Source organism: Carassius auratus, unplaced genomic scaffold, assembly GCF_003368295.1.
Source record: "Carassius auratus strain Wakin unplaced genomic scaffold, ASM336829v1 scaf_tig00015130, whole genome shotgun sequence".
Lineage (NCBI taxonomy): Eukaryota > Metazoa > Chordata > Actinopteri > Cypriniformes > Cyprinidae > Carassius > Carassius auratus.
Window position 1 is genome coordinate 91725 of NW_020524549.1, and position 10614 is coordinate 102338.

The 10614-nt window shown below is 36.6% G+C and overlaps 1 long non-coding RNA gene across 1 annotated transcript; it reads right to left on the bottom strand.

Annotated features, from left to right (window-relative positions):
* Positions 1 to 3541: 3541 nt before the first annotated feature.
* On the bottom strand, positions 3542 to 5706 carry LOC113074560 (uncharacterized). Its single transcript, XR_003280665.1, has 5 exons — positions 4662 to 5706; positions 4476 to 4549; positions 4179 to 4278; positions 3782 to 3821; positions 3542 to 3662 (listed from the first exon to the last, which is right to left on the bottom strand). It is a non-coding gene; the product is annotated as an uncharacterized LOC113074560 (long non-coding RNA).
* Between the last annotated feature and the right edge of the window lie 4908 nt (positions 5707 to 10614).

Here is a 10614-nt window from a genome sequence, read left to right on the forward strand (position 1 = left end):
AGGCCATGTTAGTCACGCTTGCATCAGCTGACAATCAACTGTTCCTGATGTGTACCAATCCAGTCTTGACACCTATCACCTACGGTCTATTTAACTTCCCATTATTCAGTGTCTCTCCATCGCATTGCTGCTTGCTAGGCTTGTTGCGATAGTCGGTGTTACCGGTGATACACGGTGTTTAACCCACCTACCGGTCATAGCACTTGACCACCGGCACCGTCCCCATCGTGTTGAAGTTTTAGCCTATAGAAATTAAAGCACTTAATTCAGATAGTGACTACGTGCCTTCGTAATTTAGCGTAAGCGGAACGAGCGCCACAGTAAAGCAGCAGGTGTCCGATTTCATTTATCATTTGAGGAGAGTGAGGCGAGCTAACTGGCAAAGGATGGCGGAAGATCTGGTTTCAAAGCGAAATGCAAAAGCACCTATTTGGAAATATTTTGGATTCAAACCAAATGCCAACAGGGAACCTGAAAACGTTAACCAGGCAACCTGTAAACTTTGCCTGATGAAAGTGGCAGCATCCGGAGGTAACACTTCGAATTTACATGCACATCTTCAAGCACACCACAAAAATGAAGATGGGTCCAGTGGCAAAAAATTAACCACAAAAGCCTGACACACAACCGCAGCCTTCGATAGGTGGTGCATTTGCGCCAAGTTTAATGAAGTTTTTGATGTTCGTTCGTTTCATATTCGATGGTTGTGCGGTGTTTTTTTTTTTTGTTTTTTTTTGTTTTTTGCTGAAAAAGGCATGCACTTTATTTAACGAATAGTGAATTTTTTTTAAATATAATTTCTTGTTTGATACTTGCACGATGTGTGCAGTGGTTCGTTTTGTTAATAAATGCACTTTAAAGGTGTTTCATAAGTGCTTTTGTTTAGTTTTTGCATGGTGTGTTGTTATTATTCATTTTGCAATAAAGATGTGTGTAATACAAGTGTGGCATAATGAGCTGAAAGCCCACACGCATTTTACGTGACGTCATTAATTTGCGCTGGCATATAGGCTCCTTGCGCGTCTTTTGTGAACGCTCGCCTGTTTGCTTTATGCTGCACGCTGCTGTGACCATTCTCAGCGTGTTCTCTGTGAAACCTCACCTGTTTGCTGCGCGCTGCTGTGACCATTTCGGACGGACAACAATTTCCCATTTGCGTTTCATTACAATTGGCTTCATTCGGATGACTGTTGTGCGGGCATCTGTGGACTTCAGGTACGGGTATGACTGGTTTTAATTTATTGTTGTCTTATTAAAGTGTAGCGACTGGTTAGGTGGCAACTTTCCTGCATTTGTTTTGATTAGTTCGTGATTTGGTGGGAGAATGACGACTGTATCAAACTATTGAGGGAATATCCTTTTGGGTGCCTGGCCTCGCAGCTACGGAGAACTACAGTTCGTGCAGTGTCACCGCTGTTTTGTTTATAGACAATCTGATACTGCTGTAATACAATGTGTTGATACATACTGCTGTACATCTTTGCCTACACACACTTTCTAAGTGCATATTTTGCCCATATAATAAGATCACGAATTATATTTTTTGTTGAAACCTCAAGCAACTCGTGGTTTTCTTTCTTTGGGGTTTTCTTTATTTTGTATAATTTTTCATGTCTAAATTGTCACTTTTGGTATAATATCTGTGAATTTATTTCATATATTGTTTATTCATTTGAAGTGTTGATTTATGTATACAACGTAATAACTGTTGTTTTGTTGATTTTTGTTAAGTTTATTTTTCAAGATTTGTTTAATGGCTTTTTTTGGATTGGATTGGGCCCATTAAGGTTGAACGTCAAGACCTTTAGGTGGATGAGTATTTGTCATCCACCTGTTAGCTTGTATAACCTTTTTTTTTTTTTTGTATTAATCTTTTTCTTTTCTGTGTGTGTGTGTGGTGTGGAGTTTTTTTTTTTTTTTTTTTTTTAGGAGCTGCGGCCTTTTTGGCTTAGGAAATTGATCGTTTCCCTCCTATCTTTGGTGGTGGTGTCTACAACGTGTGCTGTGACCGATTATTTCACTGGGGCTCTTTGTGCTGTGAGTGTGCAGTGTGAGGGGAACGTACACATCTCTCGTGAGGCCGCAGCTTCCTTTTTGTGAACATTGCGTTTGTGGTTTGTCATTTGTCTGTGCATGGTTTTTATTATAAATTATAATAAACTTTTGGTAATTTTGTATAAATACCTGTGTCTCCATGTTGTTCTGTCTTTAGTGGGGAACCTGTGTGCAGGTATATTATTCCCTGGGTGAAATTCCCAGGGTGGCGTAGTCTAAACTAAATTCTATAACATCTATTGTGCCCTTTGTCCCTGTGGTTGCCACACAAGCGAGTGTCTTATTGTTTTGTGTATTTTTATTAAGAATAAAATAAATCAACCCATGATTAATTCAAACAAATGCTACTGAATTGCCGCTAATTAAAGTGAAAGTAAATTGAGACGTGTGCACGTATGCACGACCATATTTTTGGCCACAACGAAATCCCCGACACGCAACCCCGGTGACACCAGGATTACCGGTTTTTTTACACGTCGATTAACCGGTGGAAAAAATCTGTCACCGCAACATCCCCTACTGCTTGCAATAAACTCTATCCTCCAACCCCAACTCCACCAACTGAACCTGTAATCTGATCGAACTTGTTCTTTCTTTACAGTGTCTTCATCAGAAGCAGTCTCTATGACATTTTGTTTACAACTTATGTAATTGTGAATTGTAATTATGTATGCTTATAATGGTTCTGTTCTGTACCCCAGGGGGGTTTGTCTTGCTCTCCCCGCTCTGTCCAAGCATGGCTGCATGGACAGGCGTGTGGAGTGTTGCCCAGAACATAACCATACTGCCAACACTAACTGTATGCAATTATAATTGTCATGAATATACTTGACGGAAGTGGTCCTGATTGAACTAGTAGTTTACTGAGACTATACTTCAAAGTGTACTAAAAATGCTACAAGTATTTAATTAGTAAACTATCAGTATAAGCAGTCAGGCTCTGTACCTGTGAAAATGCTTGAGAATTAATGCTTTAGCTTATAGCTTTTTGTTAAAGTAGGTCGTTGTATATAAAAAAAAATATATAATAAAATAAAAACGTGTTTATAAAGCATTTGAAGCACTGACTGCTGCTAAAGAAGGTTGTTTTTTTTTTTTTTTTTTTTTTTTTTTTTTTTTTACAGTGTTTCCAAAATTATTGTCAGGCAAAAGACCGAATACATTTCAGGTCAAGTTTCTCCATCTGGCATTCTAGACAAGAAAAAAAACTTTCTATTAATTTTACAAATCAATATTTGTCTCCATCTGGTGGATCATCATTCAAGTGTTTTGAAAATGATTCTGATGGAGAATCACTTAATTTCAATTGCAAATAAACGTACAATGGCTGAAGGCACCAAAGAACATTTTGAGCCTTGAGGACAGGAGACAGAGCACTAATGATGGATTCTGGGAAATATAGGAGCTTAGGGCTAAGATTTGATGTAAAGGTTTGGGGAAAAAACTGCAACAATTTTTATACATTTATAATTTTATTTCATTTAATTTAGAAAGTTAACTTCATGAGCAATAAATTCATGAGGAATATCTTTTGACCCAATAGTGACGCGTGTCATCCAGAGGTGGTTCAACATGACACTGAGCAATGGCGTAAGGGTGTTGTGCTTCTGGAGAAACAAAGATGAGTTTTTGTTAAATTTATTTTTGGGAAATCATTTAATCATTTTCTGAAATGGTTGCTGGTACATGATTATTCGATTCTAATAGTAATAAAATATTTTCTTACACTATGTCCTGTTTCAACATATTGTTGCGTCTCTTTTGATCTGAGGGATGACAGGAAATACAGAAAAAGTGGCAGAAATGTAAATAAATAACATAGTTAAAAATCTTAAGTCCAAGATGTTTCACCTGTTAACTAGCCCCAGGCATGTTCATATCTGTTATAATATATGTAACTTATATATTCAGTCAAAACTATGCAATTTAAATAATATCACAAAAACAAGCTTTCACATGATTTCATGCAAATAGTGATTAACTTAAGTTAGTAAATAAGTAAAATGTATTTATTTATTTTTAAATTCATTACTTCTGAAATCTCTGACACAATCACTCCCCAGATATGTGCATTTATAAAGAAAATTATTAAGAAAGATAGGGATGTGGGATGTCTTTCTCACCAAGTGAGTCGAGCCACCATCATTTTATGGAGAGGAATCATGATTGTATCTTGACCCAAATGTGACATATGCAGTTTGGAGGTGCTTCTAGTTGTTTTAGCTAAACCAGAAAAGCAAATATATTTATCTTTTGATTCATCTTTGCAAATATTTAAAAACTTAATTTTACAGTTGTGTTTAATGCATTTTGACAAGGTTCAAGTTTAGCTGGTCCATATTTCTTGTTTTCACATCACTAACTGGACAAAAATGTTTAATAGTAATTTAAATAATTTATATCGTTTGATGTTTTATTACCTTGAAACAGATGACTTTCAGAGCTGATGCTGCTACACCTGTAACAATAGTCCAGCTCCATACCGACAAGACACCTGTAAATTTAACTTGAAATATGACTTTTGTGCAATAATGAATTTGAAAAAAGTGGCATATTTTGCACAAATACTGTCTCTACTATTTTTATAAAAACAAACAAAGACTTACAAGATTTTGTTTTGGGCAAGGCACAAGATCCTCTCCAGACAGTCGCCAAACAATGGGAAATATTACACACTTTATGGTACTGTAACCATGCCAATTGTGTTACAGCATTTCTGCATTTTGCCAGATTTATGTACATGGGATACAGTGTTTCTCAATCTTGCCCCTGGTGGCCCTGCTTTTTGCTTCCCCACTCACTATAAAATTCAATAGCTCATTAGTAAGCTGGGAAAATTGGAGTGAGATTGAAAAACATTAAAGTGATGAAAAACAGAAATAAAAAAAATTTAGCATTAGAATATTAAAAACTACAGAGGACACTTCTTGAAAAGATGCCTTTAATTAAACAACTATCAAATTGTAAACCTATGCCGAATAGAAATGTTTTAGTGCTTGGTTTTTCAAATGCACCAAGATATATTCCAACACATTTACCAGAACTTGTAAAAATAGGTGTCCCGCTATCGCCATAATTTCCCATTTCAGAAAGACTAAACTCTACGAGATTCAATTTATTTTCCATTTTACATTGGACTTTGACAAAACGCCCTGCTTTTAGTATGTAAAAATAAAGGTATGAAGATATGTTTTCATATAATAGGTCTAATTCTACAGGTTTTGTATTTGGTAGTTTATCAGAATTGCTTTCCAATTTCACTTTAGCAAAATCATAATCATTGTGGAAAACTATGTTATCTGTATTAATATTGTAGGCTAAACTAAATTTTTTATTTTGGAAAAGAACAAATACCTTTTTATTTTTGTATTTATTTAAAACATGTTTGGCTGTAATTATAACTCCAGATCCAACATAAAACCCGAGACCTCTGCTAATAAAATCATGAGTATCAGAATCCCAAATTAAAATAATACAAGGTTTTTTCTCAGTTAAATATATGTTATTGAAATTATTATAAATTTTCCCTTCTTTGATTAGCATGCCATCGTATGTAGATTTAAATTTTTCTAAAATATCAACAAAATTTTTCTTTGATTTCAAATGTGAAGAAAAGTATGGAATATTAAGCATGTTTTACAATATTTATATTTTTTAAGTCACAATTGATTAGTTTAGTGCGAATATTTCCCACTGTTAACAATCTGAAAAAAGACACAATAGACATGTTATTATACAATACTGCATTGCTGCTGAGACCTTGAACAACAAAGTATGTTATAGAAATCTAAAATAAATCACATAAAACAATACACCTAACTGACTAAAACTGTCCTCTCAGGGGTCAGAGTGCAGGTTAATGGGCTCTATAGCTGTTGTTACACACAAGAAAATTACCAGAACAATTTATGTTACATATATTTGTGTAAATTAGAAATCAAGGCTTCACTGCTTTCACGGCAACCAATGCTTTGGTTATTTTGTGATAAATTTGTGCTCACTCACAGAATCATGACATTATGAATTATGATAGCCTACTGCTTTTCATTGGATATGACTGCTATCTAATTTTCAGTTAGGCTGACGCATTACTCAGATAGAAAATGCACCAGGTTCCAAAACAAACACTCTAAACGACCCAATGCAAAACCACCCTAAGATTACTAACATCAAATTTTTCTTTTTTGATTAGTTATCATGTTGTGTTATAAAATATACAAAAAAATCTAAACTTAAGTTGTTGCTTAATTAAGTAGAAAGGGCTAAATATTTTTTCCCCAAAGTGATAAAGAAATAATGCATTTAAAATCACATACCTTTCAGAAAAATTGTCGACTGCGATCACCTGTGATCCAGTCATGTCATTTATAGAAGATCTGAACCAATCAGTGTTCATGGGTTGTATGTGGGAGTTTATTTGGGCAGTGCAATGAGTGTTGCAAAACCTAACATGCTTTTACATACTTTGTGGTATACAGTAACACAGACTAAAATGTAAAAAACATGCAAGCTGTTCCTACCTGACTTACTGGAAGGAGCTTTACTTGTATGCAAAGCAAAGAGAGTGTTGGTCAGTGAGGACCTGACATCACAACCTTTGCTGTGCTGTGATATTAGGGCCAAATGATATAACAAAACTCATGTAACTTCTTTACAAATTTACAGTAAATGTATTCAACACCTTTCTACAGGACAGGAACAACTCTAGCAAAAGTTGTCTTGGGATTTAAAAACAGCACAATGATTGTACTGATACTTTGAGAGACTTAAATAAAATAAAATACAATAAGAGATACAGAGTAAAGTGGACCTTATTAAAGCATGTGTTAGTTGGAAGGAGTTGTTATGCCTGTCAACATTCTTAATTAGTTATTTGTAGCCAATAAAAATCAGTAACAGACTTTTTTCACACTTCTGCATTCAAAAAGCTGAAGCTTCAAGTAATAGTGTAAAATAAATTCTGCCATAACCTGTATTTATTAAATAGAATACAAACAACATATCACATTAAAGAGGAATACATTTGGATGAAATGTAAAATATTCCCTCATCAAAGAAACTGTTCTCATGTTGGATCCATTGTGTGTGTGTGTGTGTGTGTGTGTGTGTCTGTGTGGAATCCCAAAGATTAATACATATATGGTATTAAAATAATCGGGATTTGAGTATGCATGAAATATACACTGCATGAGAGTGTTGAGCGCTCCGTGGTGTTCAGGGTATAAGAAAATTCTGTAAACTTAATGAATAATATTTCTGGCTGAAAACTATCAGTACCTTTTTTCCTTCTACAGATTATTTTCTTACAGTGAATGAATGCCATACACTAATATTTATACTTCTTATAGTTGGCATTAACTGAAAATTCATCCAGAGGCACTGATATTTTCTACAAAAAATAAATGCAGTATAGCTAGATGTAAATATGAATTATTTATACAATCCTTATTTATCACCATATCGCCCAGCCCTGAAAACATTCATTATTTTATCAATCATTAATTCTGTAAGATGATATAAAACAGTATCATGAAAAAAATGGATTTGATTTGACCATTTAATATAGATAGATACTGTATATAGTAAGAACATGAGTCATCTGTCTGACATCTGAACATGCAAACTGCTGGTATAAGTAGTTAACAACATCTTACAGAAAATAAAAGTATTTGTATCATTGGAACTACTTTGAGCTTTCCAGTCACTCCTGTTTCATGGAATCTTTGCATTCTGCATTCTTTCTATTACGAAGAAAAAGAAAAAAACATACCAAGCATATTGTATATACTTTAAATGGATCAGTGTGCTGTCAGTGCAGTCTCTGAAAAGAATTCAAGTAATTACAATCATTTTAAGTTTCTTAATCACTTTGCATTCTTGCAAAAAAAGAGCAACCAAGCATGTTGTAGCTACAGTATGCTGTACTTGACATAGATCAGTGTGCTGTCAGTGCCTCCACCTATAACCACTTCATTATTTGCATGTACATTTGATCATTCACACAATCCGGAATGTTTGACTGTTAGAAAATTTTAATACATTTGCTATTGCCTTGATAGAGATTTACCAGAAAATAAAGTTGTACAACGCTATCCTTTCATTGCTAAATTGGTCTGTGATACCCCGAGAAGGCTATCTGTTACCATTCACATGTATCCCAATGACGATGTTGTGGCATTTGGATATCAGTATAAACAAATAGGATTTGTCTCTATAAATGTATGCACCATATAATGCAAATACGTCTCACATATGGTCAAATTCTCTGAATTCTCAAAGTTCTAAGAATAGGTCTACATTAAAAGCTACATTATTTGAAGTTGATTGAACACTGGTTGTTGTAACCAAACACAGCTTTGAACTTAAGAGTAGAACACAGACAAAAATGATGCAAATAATTTATTGGCAAAAATCAAACAACACAATCCATCTCTCATTTGCTGTTGGAGATAATTGACTGAGGTGGGCCGGAAACTAAACATTCCAGAGATATGTGGGTGGAGGTGAGTCAGAAGTTTTGTGGTCAGGCATGCAGTCACGATGAATACAGGTTTAGTGAGATTTGAGGCACAGGAGAAACAGAAATAGAAAAAAAAAACACCACAACGACAGCATTAAACTAAACTTGGTCTAAAGAAACAGAGCTGGCAGAGCGAGGCAGAGCTGATTTTAGCTCCAATCCTAATCAAATGTTTTTTTTATTTTTTTTATTTTTTTGCATTTAATTAAATTCATCTGTGATAAAGTATTCAAACACCACGTGAGTGTCACTAATGGGAGCAGAAAGTGTCCAGCTTGACGTGTCTGTTTTCAGCTCCTCCCCCGACTGCAAGCGGCTGCTCTCACTGACCGCCATCTGTAGCCATGCTTTAAAGCTGCGGTAGGTAACTTTTGACGCTCTAGCGGTTAATAAACAGAACTGCTTGCGCCTTGCGGAAGAACATCGTAGCCAGAACTACTTCTCTCTGTTTATGTCTATGAAGAATCACAAAGGTACTGGGTTACTCCGCCGCTGTACCCCCGAAGCAATCCAAAATAGTCTGAATATAAACACTTATTATAGGTGCACCCTAGTGATTCAGGACAAGCTAAAAACACGGTTTGGAAAATGGATTCATGGTGTACTCGCTTTTTATAAATACATTTTTCTACATTTTGAACACAAACAAACTTACGGACCGCAGCTTTGATTGGTTGTTTTCTTACCGGGAGCGGTCGGTAACTGCAAATGGCAATAGGATCACTGGGAGGAGCCAGAGGAGCTTGATTTTTACACAGATTATCTGTCTCATATTCTACTGTCAGGACATAATGACAGGTTTAACAAATATGTAAAAAATATATTTTTACAAAAGTTACCTACTACAGCTTTAAGTCGTACTCACCTAATGAAGCACTGTATCGGAGCTTGATTCGTTTTGAGAAAAGCATGTGATGTCCAAAACTTCATTCGACTGCCCATGAACTCCAACAGATGGCACTCCACTCTGGACTTTTGCATTTGGTGTCCCGTTCTTAGGGCTAACCACAGCTAGGTGTTCCCCATTACCACTCCCCTATATAAACTGTGTCTTGACTCTCAGTCATGGTGAAGTCTTGTTTAGCCTAGTCTGACATTTCCGAGTGTTTTCCCTTTGTGCGTTCCTTCCATGTTTGATCTTGGATTGTTTATACAGACTGTGATTCTCTGCTGCCTGCCCCGACCTCTGCTTGTTTCTGTTTCTGATTTTGGATATCCCCTGCATACACTGTTCTCTGATCTCTGCCTGTTTGACCAGTCTTGATAATAAAGTACTGCAAATGGATCCGAACATCTCTGACTCCACGTTACAGAAGACTTCAAGACACCACTGACCCTCCAGAGTCAGGTCAAGTCACCACTGACCCTCCAGAGTCAGGTCAAGTCACCGATGACCCTCCAGAGTCAGGTCAAGTCACCGATGTACTTCCAGAGCCTCGTCATGTCTCAGCTGAACTTCCAGAACCTCCTCTCATCCTGTTGGTTACACCCATCAATGTTCTCTCAGTCCGTTGAGTTTCTTTCAAGGAGACTGTTACCGGTGTGGAACCTCCACAGGTGGCGGCAACTGCTGCAGAACCTTTGGAGGTAGTATCCATCCACAAACTCACGGTCTGTCCTTTTATGGCCATGGAGGCCATCCATGAACTCACCGCCTGTCTGGTCACGGTCATGGAGACCATCTACGAACTCTCGCCCTACCCTGTTATGGCTGTGGAGGCCATTTTGGAACTCTGTTTCAGTCCTACGTGACCAGACATGCTCTCCTGTGGCTGCTCCTCCAAAATGCTCTCCCTCCCAGCTGCTCCTGCCTCCTCCACCGCTGTTGTCTGGTAGTCCCTCTGCTCACCCTCAGCCCATCATCATTGCGGTGTGAGCTCCGCAGGACTTCCATCCTCAAGCATGGCCGGAGTCGCCATCACCTAAACCTTCAGCCTTTAAAAATGTTTACAAAAATGTTTTATCAGGCTCTATTAAATTGAATAAGACTCTGACATTATCAAATCATGCTATTGATTTTTTTTTAAATAAAATGATAA